The following is a 13,461-nucleotide window of genomic DNA, read 5'->3' on the forward strand; positions in this document are numbered from 1 at the left end:
CCTGGCCTTGCACTCTTATTTTCTTCTGCCTAGTAATTTATTTCAAGGTGTAGGGAGGGTTCAGTGAAGGAGTTAACCCATCTTTGGGCTCATTTTCACAGGAAGGTGCTTTTCTTGTTAGACATGCGAGGGAAATAATGGTACTTGTGGGAAGGGTGATTTCACCCTGAGGATTGTTTGAATCTCACTGACACAGGTAGAAGGAGAAGAGAAAAAGCTTTGAAGGCTTCTTGCTTTGGAAAAGGAGGGGAGCTCAGTGCAGAGGCTGCTGTTTTCTGGTCACCAGCCCCAAATCTATTCTGTGTAGCAAATCTTATAGTGCATGAGACCTTCTAGATACGTAAAGGAGGCAAGATAGCCATTAGCTTGTGCAACAGTTCCAAACCCAGTCTCGTGTTTCTTGTTCACGGCCTTCCTGGTGTTTGCATAAGGGAAGTCTAATGCCATTCCCCTGCCATATTGTTTCCCATGAGGATCTTGGCAAAGAATGCCTGCTGCAAAAAATAACCCGTGGCAAATGCTGTCTGTTTCCATTACTGTATGGGAATGATTGCCTTATGTAAGTGCAGCGTGAAACCGCTGCAGAGATCAGATATAGACACTGCTCTGCTGGGGAATGTCCTGGGAGCATAGCGGACATTCTTGTGGCTGATGAAAAATCAAACCTCATTATCACTCTGAGGTTTGCCCTCTCTGAGCATGTTTGCGTGCAGGGCTCTCTATTTCTGTGTATTAAAGGCGCTGGGTCGAACCCTGATAATTCTGAGTCTATTTTTACTCGGCTGCTACTCAGGCAAAACTTTCATTGACACTGGCTGGAAAGCTGCCCAAGTAAAGGGCGCTGAAGGAATTGAGAAGCTGGCTGTAACTCAGCTCTATTTTGATTTCTGAGATTCCCTTTCTGGAGGTTTTTCTCTATATTGTACATACTTGCTAAGGCAAGTTTAAAGCTGGTGCAAATTTACACTGCATTGATTTTATGCAACTGGGATCCTTTTACTGCTCTGCATTTGGATAGGTGTCCTGTGGGTCTGTACTTGGTTGGATTTTTCCCATGGAAGGGGCAGGGTCTGAGGCAGAGGAGCTGTGCTGACCTGCACTGGCTGTTGATTTAGCATGAAGAATATTGATTCTTTCTTTTTTTCCCCATCACTGGAAGCATTTGGGGTTTGATGGCAGAGAATCATAGAATAGTTAGGGTTGGAAAGGACCTTAAGATCACCTAGTTCCAACCCCCTGCCATAGGCAGCGACACCTCACACTAAACCATGTCACCCAAAACTCCATCCAGCCTGGCCTTGAACACTGCCAGGGATGGAGCATTCACAACTTCCTTGGGCAGCCCATTCCAGCACCTCACCACCCTCACAGTAAAGAACTTCTTCCTTATATCTAACCTAAACTTCCCCTGTTTAAGTTTGTATCCATCACCCCTTGGCAATGAGTCCCCTCCAATCTTGAATCTCTCCCTGCTTTTTTCCTTCTAACCCTCTGCTTCCCAGCTTGTTCTCTCTGAATGGCTGCCACTCTATCACACAAATGTGACAGGTTTCCATTGGAGACCCCACGTGAAAGACACATGAGGAAGAACAGGCTTGTAGAGAGAAATGCACATCCAGCAGATGAAACAATCCTCTGGCAGTCATAAATGTCTACCAGGTGGGAACTCTGAGCCAGGGGCAGGCAGAAAGGAAGATCTATTTCCTTTTATCATTAGCTTGGGTTCTGATTTTAGACTTGCTAAAATTGTGCACTCAGGAAGAGTTTGGGTTGAGAGAAAAACAGACAAGTCCATCCTGGACAGATGGTGCTGTAAAAAATGGTGGCAGAGAGATGTCGTGAGAGGAAATGGAGGAGTGGTGGGAAATGAGGATGGAGAAAGGGACTATGTCTGAAGAGGAATGATGTGAACCAGCCCCTGAAGTGAGCAAGGGGCCTGGTGGTACGTGAAAATCCTGTCAACAAGAAGGAACTTGTGTGAGTGCACAGGGGCTTTCTGTTTCCTTCAGTGGCACTAATGAGAGTTGTCAAGCTGCAGCTACTTACTGGACACAATCAAAGGCTTTGTTCTCTTCTTGCTCTCCACATCCTGAGCTCCACTTTCCTGGTGCTACCACTCAAACTACTTTGGAGTTTGGGAACTTGGGAGCAACCCATCCAATTCCTTTCTTGCCACCCTATGGTCCAGCCTGTGTTTTAACTAATTGGGACATTTTCTAGCTATCCCTGGAGAGTGTGGGTGAGACCATGTTTTGGGCCACAATGCTGGTCATGAAAAATAAGCTGTGTTCTGATTAATGCTGTTTTGTTATTAGGAAAGCAGTGGTGGGATAGTTGCCAAGGGATTGAGATTCCCAAAGAATCTCAATCAGAGAAGAGATTCCCAAATTGCACTGTGGCACGCAGTGGAACCCACAGTCGACAACAAACCGACAGTTTGTTTGCTGGTGTCAGACTTCTCCAGAAAAGGGGGATATCCACATTATGCTCCCACTCCTGTTAATGATGGGTACAGAGAGGTGACATCCTACCAGGCTAGCCTTTAGAAGTGGTGAATAGGTGAGGAAGTAAACAGCTTGGTGATTCTCAATGAAACATGAAGGTGTTGGGACAGCAGAAGGAGGACTACTATACTGAGAGATGCTCCTGATGAACATGAATCAGCACTAACTTAATGTTCTGCAAACTTAATACCCTTTCAATGAGTTGTACATAGCGCTCATTATCTGGCCAGTTTGCCCCAAGAAATATGTTGGGTCCATGGCTGTTCATTTCAATGCTAATCAGGTTTAATATAAGCTTAAAATGCACACCCTGTTTAAACCTCAGCTTACAGTGACAATGGGAGCAGAACAAGAAACTTCCTTTGTGTCAGTCAGCTTTAAGGTCAAACTCCAGGTTTCTTACCCTCTGATATGAACTTGTGGGGAAAGCATGCTGCCTTCCTTGGGATAGCTGCAGAAGCAATAAAATGCAGAAATCCCTTGTATTAAAAGCCTTTTTCATGAGGTTGCTTATTGACTGTTTAGGAAACCAAAAGGACAGAGTAATTTGGGTAATTTTGCATATGAGGCCTCTCCTGTTTCCCAGCTTCATTCGTTATTGTACTTAATACATAATTAGTTAGGTAAAATAACATTAGCCATTAATTGCCCGTTACTGATGAAGAGGGAATTGAGTTACCACTTGTGAGTGTCTTATTTCATGCTGCTTAGTTCCTGAGCCTCCAGAGGAGCATCTCTGAAATACTGCTGTAGAGCAGAACCTGAACAATCAATATTCAGGATTTTGGTTCAAACTGACACTCGAGATGAATAAATTCCCTTCATTCAGTACTACAACAAAATCACCAGTTGTCTTCAGATAATGAGGTGTACTTGATAACTTTGCTTAGTGCTGAAGATGTTTTCTGAGATTCATATTGTCTCATTACTGCCCTTTAAAAGTCAGCGTTTGAGGCAGGTTCCATCTGCAGTCAGCAAAGAGAAGTATTTAACAGGGATCCAACTGAAGAGAAGTGTTTAAGATGGATTGGGTGAATTTCACCCTCACTCTCTCACCTTTCTAATGTTGAATGAGTTTGATCCAGCCTGTTTCAACTCATCAATATTTATCATAGCTACGTAGTAAATTGTGGAGTGGAGAGGGAATTCTGACAGCCACCTCATCCATCTTCTGCTGTAGCTACCTGTGTGCAGATGCTTATGCCTTTAAAGGTCTCCATTGCTGGAGGCATGCTGGCCTAATGTATCATTAACTCTGCATTTGAAATCTCTTCCCAAGCTGCAGTCCAGTTACCGTGTCTTTCTGGGTGCTTGTTAGCATTTCAACACAGGCAATTAAACAATTGTATTAATGGACAACAAAATAAACCAAAAGTTCCCAAAGGATGTTTAAGTGGCCAAAGAAAGAGAAGGGATGCTTACAGTGCACCTGCAGACATAGCTTGATTTTAGCAGTGACAAGATAGTGGCTCTATCTGCAGTACTAAAGCGATGTTTTAGGAGGTGCTCTTTTTGTGGAAGTCAGGTTGAATAATTTCCTTTTTTCTTTTAAGCTAGTTTGCTTGAAAAACAGCAAAGGACTTTTGAAGAGCTCTCCCAGCTCCAGTTAATGAAATGTGTTTAATTATATAGAGATTTTAAAAGTAAGAGGAACTTCATCAATATCTCTTTTGCACCTGTGCAAGAGTCTCTCTGGTACATTTTTAGCCTCGTGACTTGGTATTTGTTCAGTGAGAGCACTAGTCCCTGTGTTACAGATGGGAAGGAAGTTCTTTTAATGCTCATTCACAGACAGAGTGTTCTGGGAGGATGCAAATTCTTCAAAAGCCCATTAAATTATTACCTTCATCCCAGACTGCACACTGCAAAACACATCCCCCCTCCCGCCTTAATGTCAGTGTCCATTCAGGCTTAGTATTACAGAGCAGATTACAAGATGTAATGTACTACTGACACTGCTGCCATGGCCTCCGAACACTCACAGATATGGAAAGCTCAGGACCAATAAAACTATTATAGTTCTTGTTACTCTGAACCACTTTGCTGCCAGCTCAGAGTTTCCACATGGAGCAGGGCAGGCTCCATTCAGCCCAGTGCTTCTGTCTGGTGGCACAGCAAAGCATTCAACACCCAGTACTCAGCAGTTTGGTCCTCTATTAGCCAGCATGTCCAAACAGACAAGCCTATCTGTCCATCATTTCAAGGACTCTGCTTTTTGCTTAGCACACAGATACACAAATAGATCTCACTTTAAGATATTAAAGCTGGTTTGGGTCCTATTTATGGCAAAAGTTAACTACTAATGGAGTAAAAAGCCATAAATGCAATCTCTGATGTGTCTGCAGGTTTTTTCACTGAAGTGTTTAAGAAAGCTTTAGCACAGACCATGCTCAGTTGTTAACTGTGATTATCCTGGTAGTATAAGTGAGAAAACTGAGACGCAGAAGACTAAAACGCTGCTCAAACTAGCAGCACATGTAAATGTAGGCTCTGCCTGATCTCTTCCAAGCTGTCTTTTCCAACAGTTGGACCATGCTGCCTCTCAAGTGTGCAGTGGTGCCAATATCCTTCAGGGTCATATCAAAGCTTTTGGTAAACACTTTAAATAGCTATTTAGCATATAACATGTGCTGAGACTTCTCATTGTTTCTGAATCAGAAGGGCTTTGAATCTAATATAAGCCACTCACCGCTGATAATAGGAAGCAATAGTTCTGCTTGTGGCCAGAGGCACAGAGAGGCTTAGGTAAAGTTGAGGGCACAGATTCCTGAAAGCCAAGGCATGTGATGGCTGCTCTCAGCATGTTGATATGAGAGTTAGGGGCAGCACATGGGCTGTATACCCATGGGCAGGCTCTTGACCCACTCTGGCAAAACTGGCACATGCTCTTCTTGCATTCAGGAACCCAGCGTTTCCATGCACTAAATGAGTGGTGGCATGCAAACCAGAACGTGCTTGTCTTTTCCCCTTGTCCAGGCTGCAAATGAAGGAACAAGATTTCCTAGAACGATATTGGTCTCGGGTGTTGTAGTCTTACATATATATACTTGCATGTAATCAGATTTCTAAGCTACTTGGACATGTCAAAGCCAGATACTCACGATGAGATCTCCTCACATGGCAGCATATATGAACACTCCAGGTTAGAGTCTGAGCCAGGAGAGTTGTTCCTCATTACAAGGGAGAAAGAACTGGACAAGAAGAGATCAGGGAACAATGGAAGGAGATAGAATCTAGGGGTTACAGCCTTTAAACAAGGAAAATGTTTTTTCTGCTTGGAGTCTTCTGCTGATACACCTGTAGCTTTGCATGAGTTAGATAGAACTCCTTGCATCTCAGTTTCCCTAAATGTACCACAAGGGGAACACAACCCAAGTTGTAAAGGGAGATCTGTGGATATTTTTTTGCCAAGTACCCCGAAAGTCTTTCACAAATAGAAAGTCAGGTTCAAAACAAGCTCAGCTGGTCTGGGTAGAAGGAAACACACAGAAATAGTGTCCCCTGCTCCTGGAATGTACCCGTGTCTGGGACTGAATGTTACAGCAGCGCTTTTTCACAGCCTGGCGCAGCAGCTCACAACAGGGCAGGGAGATCAGGCACTGCATACCTTCGGAGAAGAAACAGTGATGCAAAACTGCAGAATGTAACTTACCCGGGCTGGGGCTGGGAGATCATCAGAGCTTTATTCCTTCCATCTGTACTTGTGTTTGACAGCCCTCCTTTCACAGTGCCACCTTGGTGCTACGGTGGCAGAAGGCTAATCCTAGAGATGCTGCATTGCATTGGCACCAGCAGCAGCTGTGAGCAAAGAATCTGCCTGCATCTGGCTGTGGTCTGCAGATGTGCATTGCAGCTACTGCATTGCCTGGCTACATGCATACAGTGACTTCCCAGCCATGGGAAATACTTAGACAAACCTACTTTGAAGCGTGCATTCCTCAAAAGATCTGTACAGAGTTTCTATCCTTGCTGTCTAGATGGGAATGTGCCCTTGAATTTGACCTCCAAAGGCAGAAGATACCTATAGTATCATAGGACAGGGGTTTATGTGGTACCTATGGCTGCAGCACACGGCATGAAGTTTGTTCAAACACTAGTTTTCTTTCTTCAAAATCAAAACAAGATTCAGCAAAACCTTGGAAGTTCCTGTCTCCCATTCCTCCAGACTGTAGCATTCTAAGTCTGGATCTTCTGAAGGCTTAAGCATAGATTAGCCCCTCTCTAAGCAATAAATAACTGTGCTATTGGAACCTAGATCTGCGAATGACTAGGCCTAGAAATATGTAAGTGTAACAGTTCATACTCAGTAAAGAACTCAAACGGTCCCCAAGCCCAATACTTTCAGGGTTAATCTGCTGGGAGCACTTTCTATTAAATATAGAAATCAGTTTTCCATCTCACAAGCCAGTTATAAATAAATACTTTTTTTTTTTTCAGGAGATCCTGGCATAGCCCCAGATGAACCTGATCAGCCTCTGTTGCAGAGCTGTAACAGGCTGCTGCAAACCTACCTAACACATGGAAAGGCTGACAACTTGCAGCTCAGCTGCAGAGCAGGGACACACCATTTCCCCATTGATTCTCTCTTCCTGTAGGCGAGATGTCTGAGCAGGGCTGCAGAGGCTAAGGATTTGCTCAGGACTGTAGTGTTTGTCCCCTTCTCCTGCCTGTGCAGGAGAATACATTGGTGGGGAAAAGAAACTAGAGGGAATTTGGTGCTTTGTTTGGTGTGTGGGAGAAAAAGGAGAAAAGTCATGACTGAAATAGAACTGAAGATGCTGAACAAGTTGTTGCTGGTGGTTTTCAGTTAGGAGAGTTTGTCACATTTGGGGTTGCACAAATAAATGATAAGGTGAGCAAGAGTTTGTGGGTGTGCAGGCCTATAACTGGGAAAGAGCATGGGAATGTGTGGTGATGGATGGGGAGAAGTAAAAACTCGCTATTTACACTGTCCTGCAGTCTGATGGAGATTGGGTCTGGATCCATGGCATGCCTTTTTGGGCCTAATAACAGCAGAATCAGGGACATTTATGTAACATTTATCTTCTTTTCAGTATAATACTTACAAATAATCTGCTTAAGGAAGCCCGTAAACCGCCTGAGGGTCCTTGGGTAGAAGGCATTACTGAGGGAGAAAACATGTCTCTCTTGTTCTCATGCTATTAATATATCTTCTCTGCTACACATCCCACAAACAGATTCTGCTTTTAAAAGGTAACCTGCACCAGTTCTGTATGTCTGATCTCCAGCAACGGTAATATGTTGTTTCCCAGGTGACCAGGAGTTGGCTGGGTAAACAGCATAGTATTCGAGGGTGTTGTCAGAGATGTACTGGTGTGTGCCTCGTGTTCAGACATGGGGTGGAGAGGAGAGGCCACATACTGCTGAGTTGGGTTGAGCTTGGTGCCTCCCTTGGTTTCCAAAAGGTCTAAATGCTGTGTTATGGGAGTTTTGTGTTGAGATGTTTGGGGATTAAAGTGCATTTGCATAATAACTGTGCGCAGTTTGATATGAATTTGGCACGCCTAGAGACAGGCTATACAAACTGCACCTGCCTTGTTAGCCAATGACTTTGAAAAAGTGTTCCTGAAGGTCTGTGGCTACAAACATACTTTTAAAAGCCTCTTTTTTTGTCAATGAATGTGTCTGTGCTCAGTCTTCATAGTATTCTTTGAGGTCTGTGTTTTCTGCTACCACTTGTAGACTTGGGCCAAGCTTGAGGCCATTTCTCATGGTGATCTCTGGGACACCTGTCAAACAGGAGCTGGACTGAGACCAACAACTCATTCCAGATGCCACCAAGTAACCCTTAGCTTCTAATGACTCCTAGCCACTACTGCTTGGCATACAAATATAATTGGTCACTTGGGAATGAAGGGGTTTCTTCTTCCCTTGACTAATTCCCTCTGCTATTTAGACCTGCCCAGACCACTTTGACTGCGTACCTTGTTTTGCTAAACAATATTGCCTGGATTTCCCAGATCCTTTCTCCAGAAAGATTCAGTTTTTCTGGAAGGACTTCAGACAGGAGCGTTTGCTGCCATTTGCAGCAGCAAACAGCGAAGTAATCCAATGTAAAGATTCATAATACAGATCAGCAAAAGGCAAGAAGGAAACAGTTCCTGAGGAAATACCCAAACAAAACAGAAAGTCATTTCAAAATGATCGTTTGGAAGTCACTTCCTAAAATCACTTCCGCACAGCTGAGCCCTGAGGAATAACTATCTAGATTTAATTCCTCTTAAGTAAGAGGCATTTATCTGTGGGGAAAGGATGCTAGATGAGAACTTTGTTCCTTTTCCTTGGGGGCAATGATATAGCTCTAAATGTAGTCAATAGTGCCCAACATTCTGAAAAACTGAGTGGTTTTGGAAAGATGGTTTATTTTAACACCTACAGAAAACATGCAGTAAAAGGATCACCACCTTACTTTCAGATATCATTCAGATATCAACTGATGCTCCTGTTATCTACTTTTGGAGCTGTTTCATTCCAGGCTTCCAATTGCTGCCTCCACCATACTCAAAGCACCTAAAAAACCAGAGATGAGAGCTACTGGTCACAAGACTGTCCCCTGTATCAAGATATTCCAGCTGTAACATATTCCTGAATGGTTCTGCAAGTTATCTTGAAGTGCTCGCTACAAATTGGGAGCCAGAGAAACACTGAGTACTGCCAGCTTTTACTCATGTTCTGATGTGCACTACAGGGAACTAATTTCAGTGCTTGGCACAAATAGAGTCATCTTGTTCCTTACCAAAGGTGCAGTTATGCTAAATTAAGCATGCTGAGATGACTAAGAATAATCATTCATCGTGATATCTTATTGAATTTTCAGGGGTCGGGAAGATGAGTCCCTTTTTAGTGCTGAAAATGACATTACCTGAATAGAGCCTATTTGGTGTTGCCATCAGTAAATCTGAGAGATGAAGCAGAATGAATAGCTGCTTTTTGGTAGCTAGGAGAACTCTATTATTATTGTTATTTTTCTCTCCCTCTGACTCAGTAGCCTTAGCTGTCAGTGATGGAGAGATATGGACTCTGCAAGGGAAGCAAAGAATAGGGGTGTTTCAGGAGAACAGGAAAAAGGCTGTGCTGTGTGTCACTAAGAAAGCTGATGGCGTTGTTAGTCAAAGTAATGGAAGAGCTTAGATGTGACTCATCAATGAAAATAACTCAGGAATTAGCAGCAGTGAACATCTATGTAAGAAAAAAATGGGAAAACCATGAAGTATATGGCTTCTTCCTGGGCTCAGGCAGTAGCTGACGCCTTGGAGATGAGATGGAACACAAAATGTTTCTTGTTTTCAAGCATTCCCTGTTGGGATACCACATACATCTTTCCAGGGCTTGGTGAGGAAGGACAGATTCCCTAATGCATGGCTGTTTCCTGTACTGTATTGGTTATGATACCTGAGAAAGGCCAGCAATGTAAACATGCCTAGAGGTGGAAAACATGCCTTTGGTCTCATTTGCCATCCTGCTCTGGGAGTGCTGTGAAGCATTCCCATTCCGTGTTACCAATTTCCATGGGAAGGGGGCTGTTTTGGGAATAATAACCACGTATGCAGAGGCATTGGGTGCACGTCCTTGGAATGAGGCAGCTGGATCCTGTTCCTGGCTCAGATGGGCATTTTCTGTTGCGTGGCGGCATTGGCACCACGAAATGTCAGGTCTCAAAATGGAAATAGCCCAGCATTGTTTAGGACCGATTCCAGGAAATGCCTTTTGGATAGAAGCACTCTCTCTTGCTGCCCCTTCTCCATGACCGCGTGAGGATAAGTATCTAAAATAGGTCATTGTTATGCATGGAGAGAACCCTGTTCCCTAAGCTCCCTTGGTTTCCAAGTAAACGAGCTTTGGAGGTAAGTTAGCAAAAGAGGCTGATTCATTAGCAGCAAGGGAAATCTGTGCTTTGGAGGGGTGCCCAGCTGCCCAAAGGGATTTACGTAGTGACACGCTCCTCAAATCTTACCAGAACAAGCTGAGTGATGCACATACGGGCTTGAACTATATCACAATCACATGCTTGCTAGGCTCATTTCTTATCTCATGGGTTTCTCTGGAGAGTATCAGTTGCTCCAGTCCCTTATAGGGTTTGAAATTTGTAAGGGAAAGGGCCACAGTGAGGTATCTTCTAACGTGAGAAAACTCAGTATCTGTTTTCTTTCCCAAATTAGGTCACCTTGTAAGGCAGTTCTGGATGGAGTTTGTCCCTGCAGCTCTAGAGGCTGTAAATAACATAGGTGTTACAACATGTTTGATGAGATTTCATTGCGCCATCACTAGTCTATCTGAATAGCATATCCCAAATTAATAACAAATTAATTTTATCTGCTGAAAGACCCCAACTGTCACCCTCCTGTCCGGGATGAGATCATTTTGGGCAGCTATTCGCTTACAGGAGGAACGGAGCCAACACATTCTTCTGGCATCATTGCCGAGGGCAGGCTTGTGCACAGAGATGAGTGCTCCCCTTTGTCGAATCATCTGGAGTGCAGGGAGGAGGATTTGGTCTTTTTGGAGCATCTTCCGCCTCTTTGTTGTGTATCAAGAGGGAGCCCATTAGTGCCAGTGATGGGATGGGCACCCATCCACAAGATCAGATACTGCAAACTGCTCTTGCACAGGACGCTGAGCAGCTGCTGGGTTATAAAGATCTCTGGCCCCTCCTGACCTGGGCCAGATTTGAACCATTGACCTAGAAGCGAAAAGCTTGAAATCCCTGCTCAAGCCGCGGGATAAATAGCGCTGCAGAGCCTCGTTTGTCTTTATTCCACATGCAGTTGCTGCCATCTAATGGCAGATGGGGAGTGGAAGGGCCTCATCTTGTCCTTGGCAGCCTAGCATGCGAGAGCTCCTGTACAAATAGTTCTCATCAGCCCTGAAGAGTGCTGGGAAGCACGGTGATTTAGGCTGGCTCTATTCCTCTATAGAGCAGTTTGACGAAGGCCTGTTGTGCTGCAAATCAAGAGGTGTCCTACTGAAAAAAGCAGATTTTCCCACTGGCTTTGCTCTCGTATGCTGGTGATTTCCATATAGGAAACCTGAGTGAAAGTCTGTGATTGTAGCCTGACTTAACAACTGTCCCAAGGGTAACTGAGTAGTAGTGGCTGTGGCAAGGGGAGGTGATGACAGAAGGTAGATAGGAGATGGCACTTCTAATTTTTCAGAGTACCACTGGTGCACATAAAACATCTGCACTTTCAAGAAATTTATTACAGAAAGAGAAGGAGGTGGAGACTAGAACAAAATTAACTTACTATCATAATGACTTTAACCTGCCAGAAGGGAGACTGAGATGAGATCTTAGGCAGAAGTTCTTCCCTGTGAGGGTGCTGAGGCGCTGGCACAGGGTGCCCAGAGAAGCTGTGGCTGCCCCATCCCTGGCAGTGTTCAAGGCCAGGTTGGACACAGGGGCTTGGAGCAACCTGCTCTAGTGGAAGGTGTCCCTGCCCGTGGCAGGGGGTTGGGACTGGCTGAGCTTTAAGGTCCCTTCCAACCCAAACCAGTCTGAGGTGCTATGAACTATCTGGAAATTATTGGGTCCAAAGGATAAAAGAATAAAACTCACCTTAATTCAAATAAGACATAAAGGAAAAAAAACCAAAACCAACCTTGCCCAACTCTAGGAAGTTCCTGCTGTGTTTTCTGTGTTTAAACCCCCATATTTAGGGCAAGGTGTCCCTGCCCATGGCAGGGGGGTTGGAACTAGATGATCTTAAGGTCCTTTCCAACCCTTACGATTCTATGATTCTATGATTCTATTTATAAGGCAGTAAGTATTCGTGATATATGAGGTTTGCACTGCCTGTTCTGTCTACACACAGATCTCCAGATCATTCTTTTAAGCCCCACTAGCTAACACTGTCTCACAGAGGAGAAAGTTTAGAGACCGCATATTTCTTTTTGCATCCCTGCAGTGCAGCCATTGGGTGCCCAGAGACGTGTCCTGTGATGGGACCACAGCCCAGTGAGCCATGGAGCAGTCCTCAGCAGCCTTAACACCGCCTCAGCGCTGGCATGGGAGCTTGCATGGCTCAGCAGTCACACCAAGTGTGTCACCAGGGCTGACTGTAGTCATAAATCAAGCTTCAGATTTGAGGAATGCAGTCCCTAGTCGCTGAAGAAATGCCATTTTATACCAGGAAAATGGGAAGAAAAATGTCGTGCCTCTGGACAGAATACTGGAAAAAGCTGTAAAATTCCTCTGTGCTTGGCCAGAGGAATAGCCATGGGAGAGGAAGTCCAGGAGTGAAGCAACATGAAGGAGAGGAAGGGAATACCAAACTTATTTTCCTACTGGAGGAAACAGTCTTTCAAAGCACTGTGAAGAGCAACAGAAATGTGTGCAGTGAGTCCTCAAACACCCTTGTAACTGCTGGTTCCACCTGCACATCTGTGTGAGAGCAGAGGAGAGCAGCACACATGAATTCTCAGTGGGGAGAGAGAACATTTTAGCATGAAGTTGCTCAGCATTGTGCCACAAGCAGTTCTGCAGGAAGCAGCCGAGTTATCCCTAGTCCTAAGAGCTCCTTTTGCCATCAAGGTCCAGCCACTGTTTCCTTATGTCAAAGCCAGGATCTATCTGCCAAGAAAAAGAGCAGCTTTGTGCAGTTGGTGAAACCCACTAGTGAGACACCAGTGATTGCAGGCTGGTACATGAGCCAAACAGTGATGTCTTCTGCACACAGAATGAGGTCTGGCAGGATGCTGGGAGCTCCTGCTGTAGCTGCTGGTTAGACCCAGGTTAGATCCCTTGCAGAATGGTGGTGTTTCTCAGCTGGAACCATTACAAAATGCCCCTGTCAATCAAGTGCCCCAGGAGACTTTCTGCTTGCTCTGTAGATACTTCTCTTTGAAGTTCAGTGGTAAAGTGATAGCAGAATACATTTAACAGCTCTAAAACTGTCTTGGCAAGAGTGCTATTTTCTTAACCCGCATCCCTTCCCCTCTT

This window comes from Strigops habroptila, chromosome 11, assembly GCF_004027225.2.
Source record: "Strigops habroptila isolate Jane chromosome 11, bStrHab1.2.pri, whole genome shotgun sequence".
NCBI classification, from domain to species: Eukaryota; Metazoa; Chordata; class Aves; order Psittaciformes; family Psittacidae; genus Strigops; species Strigops habroptila.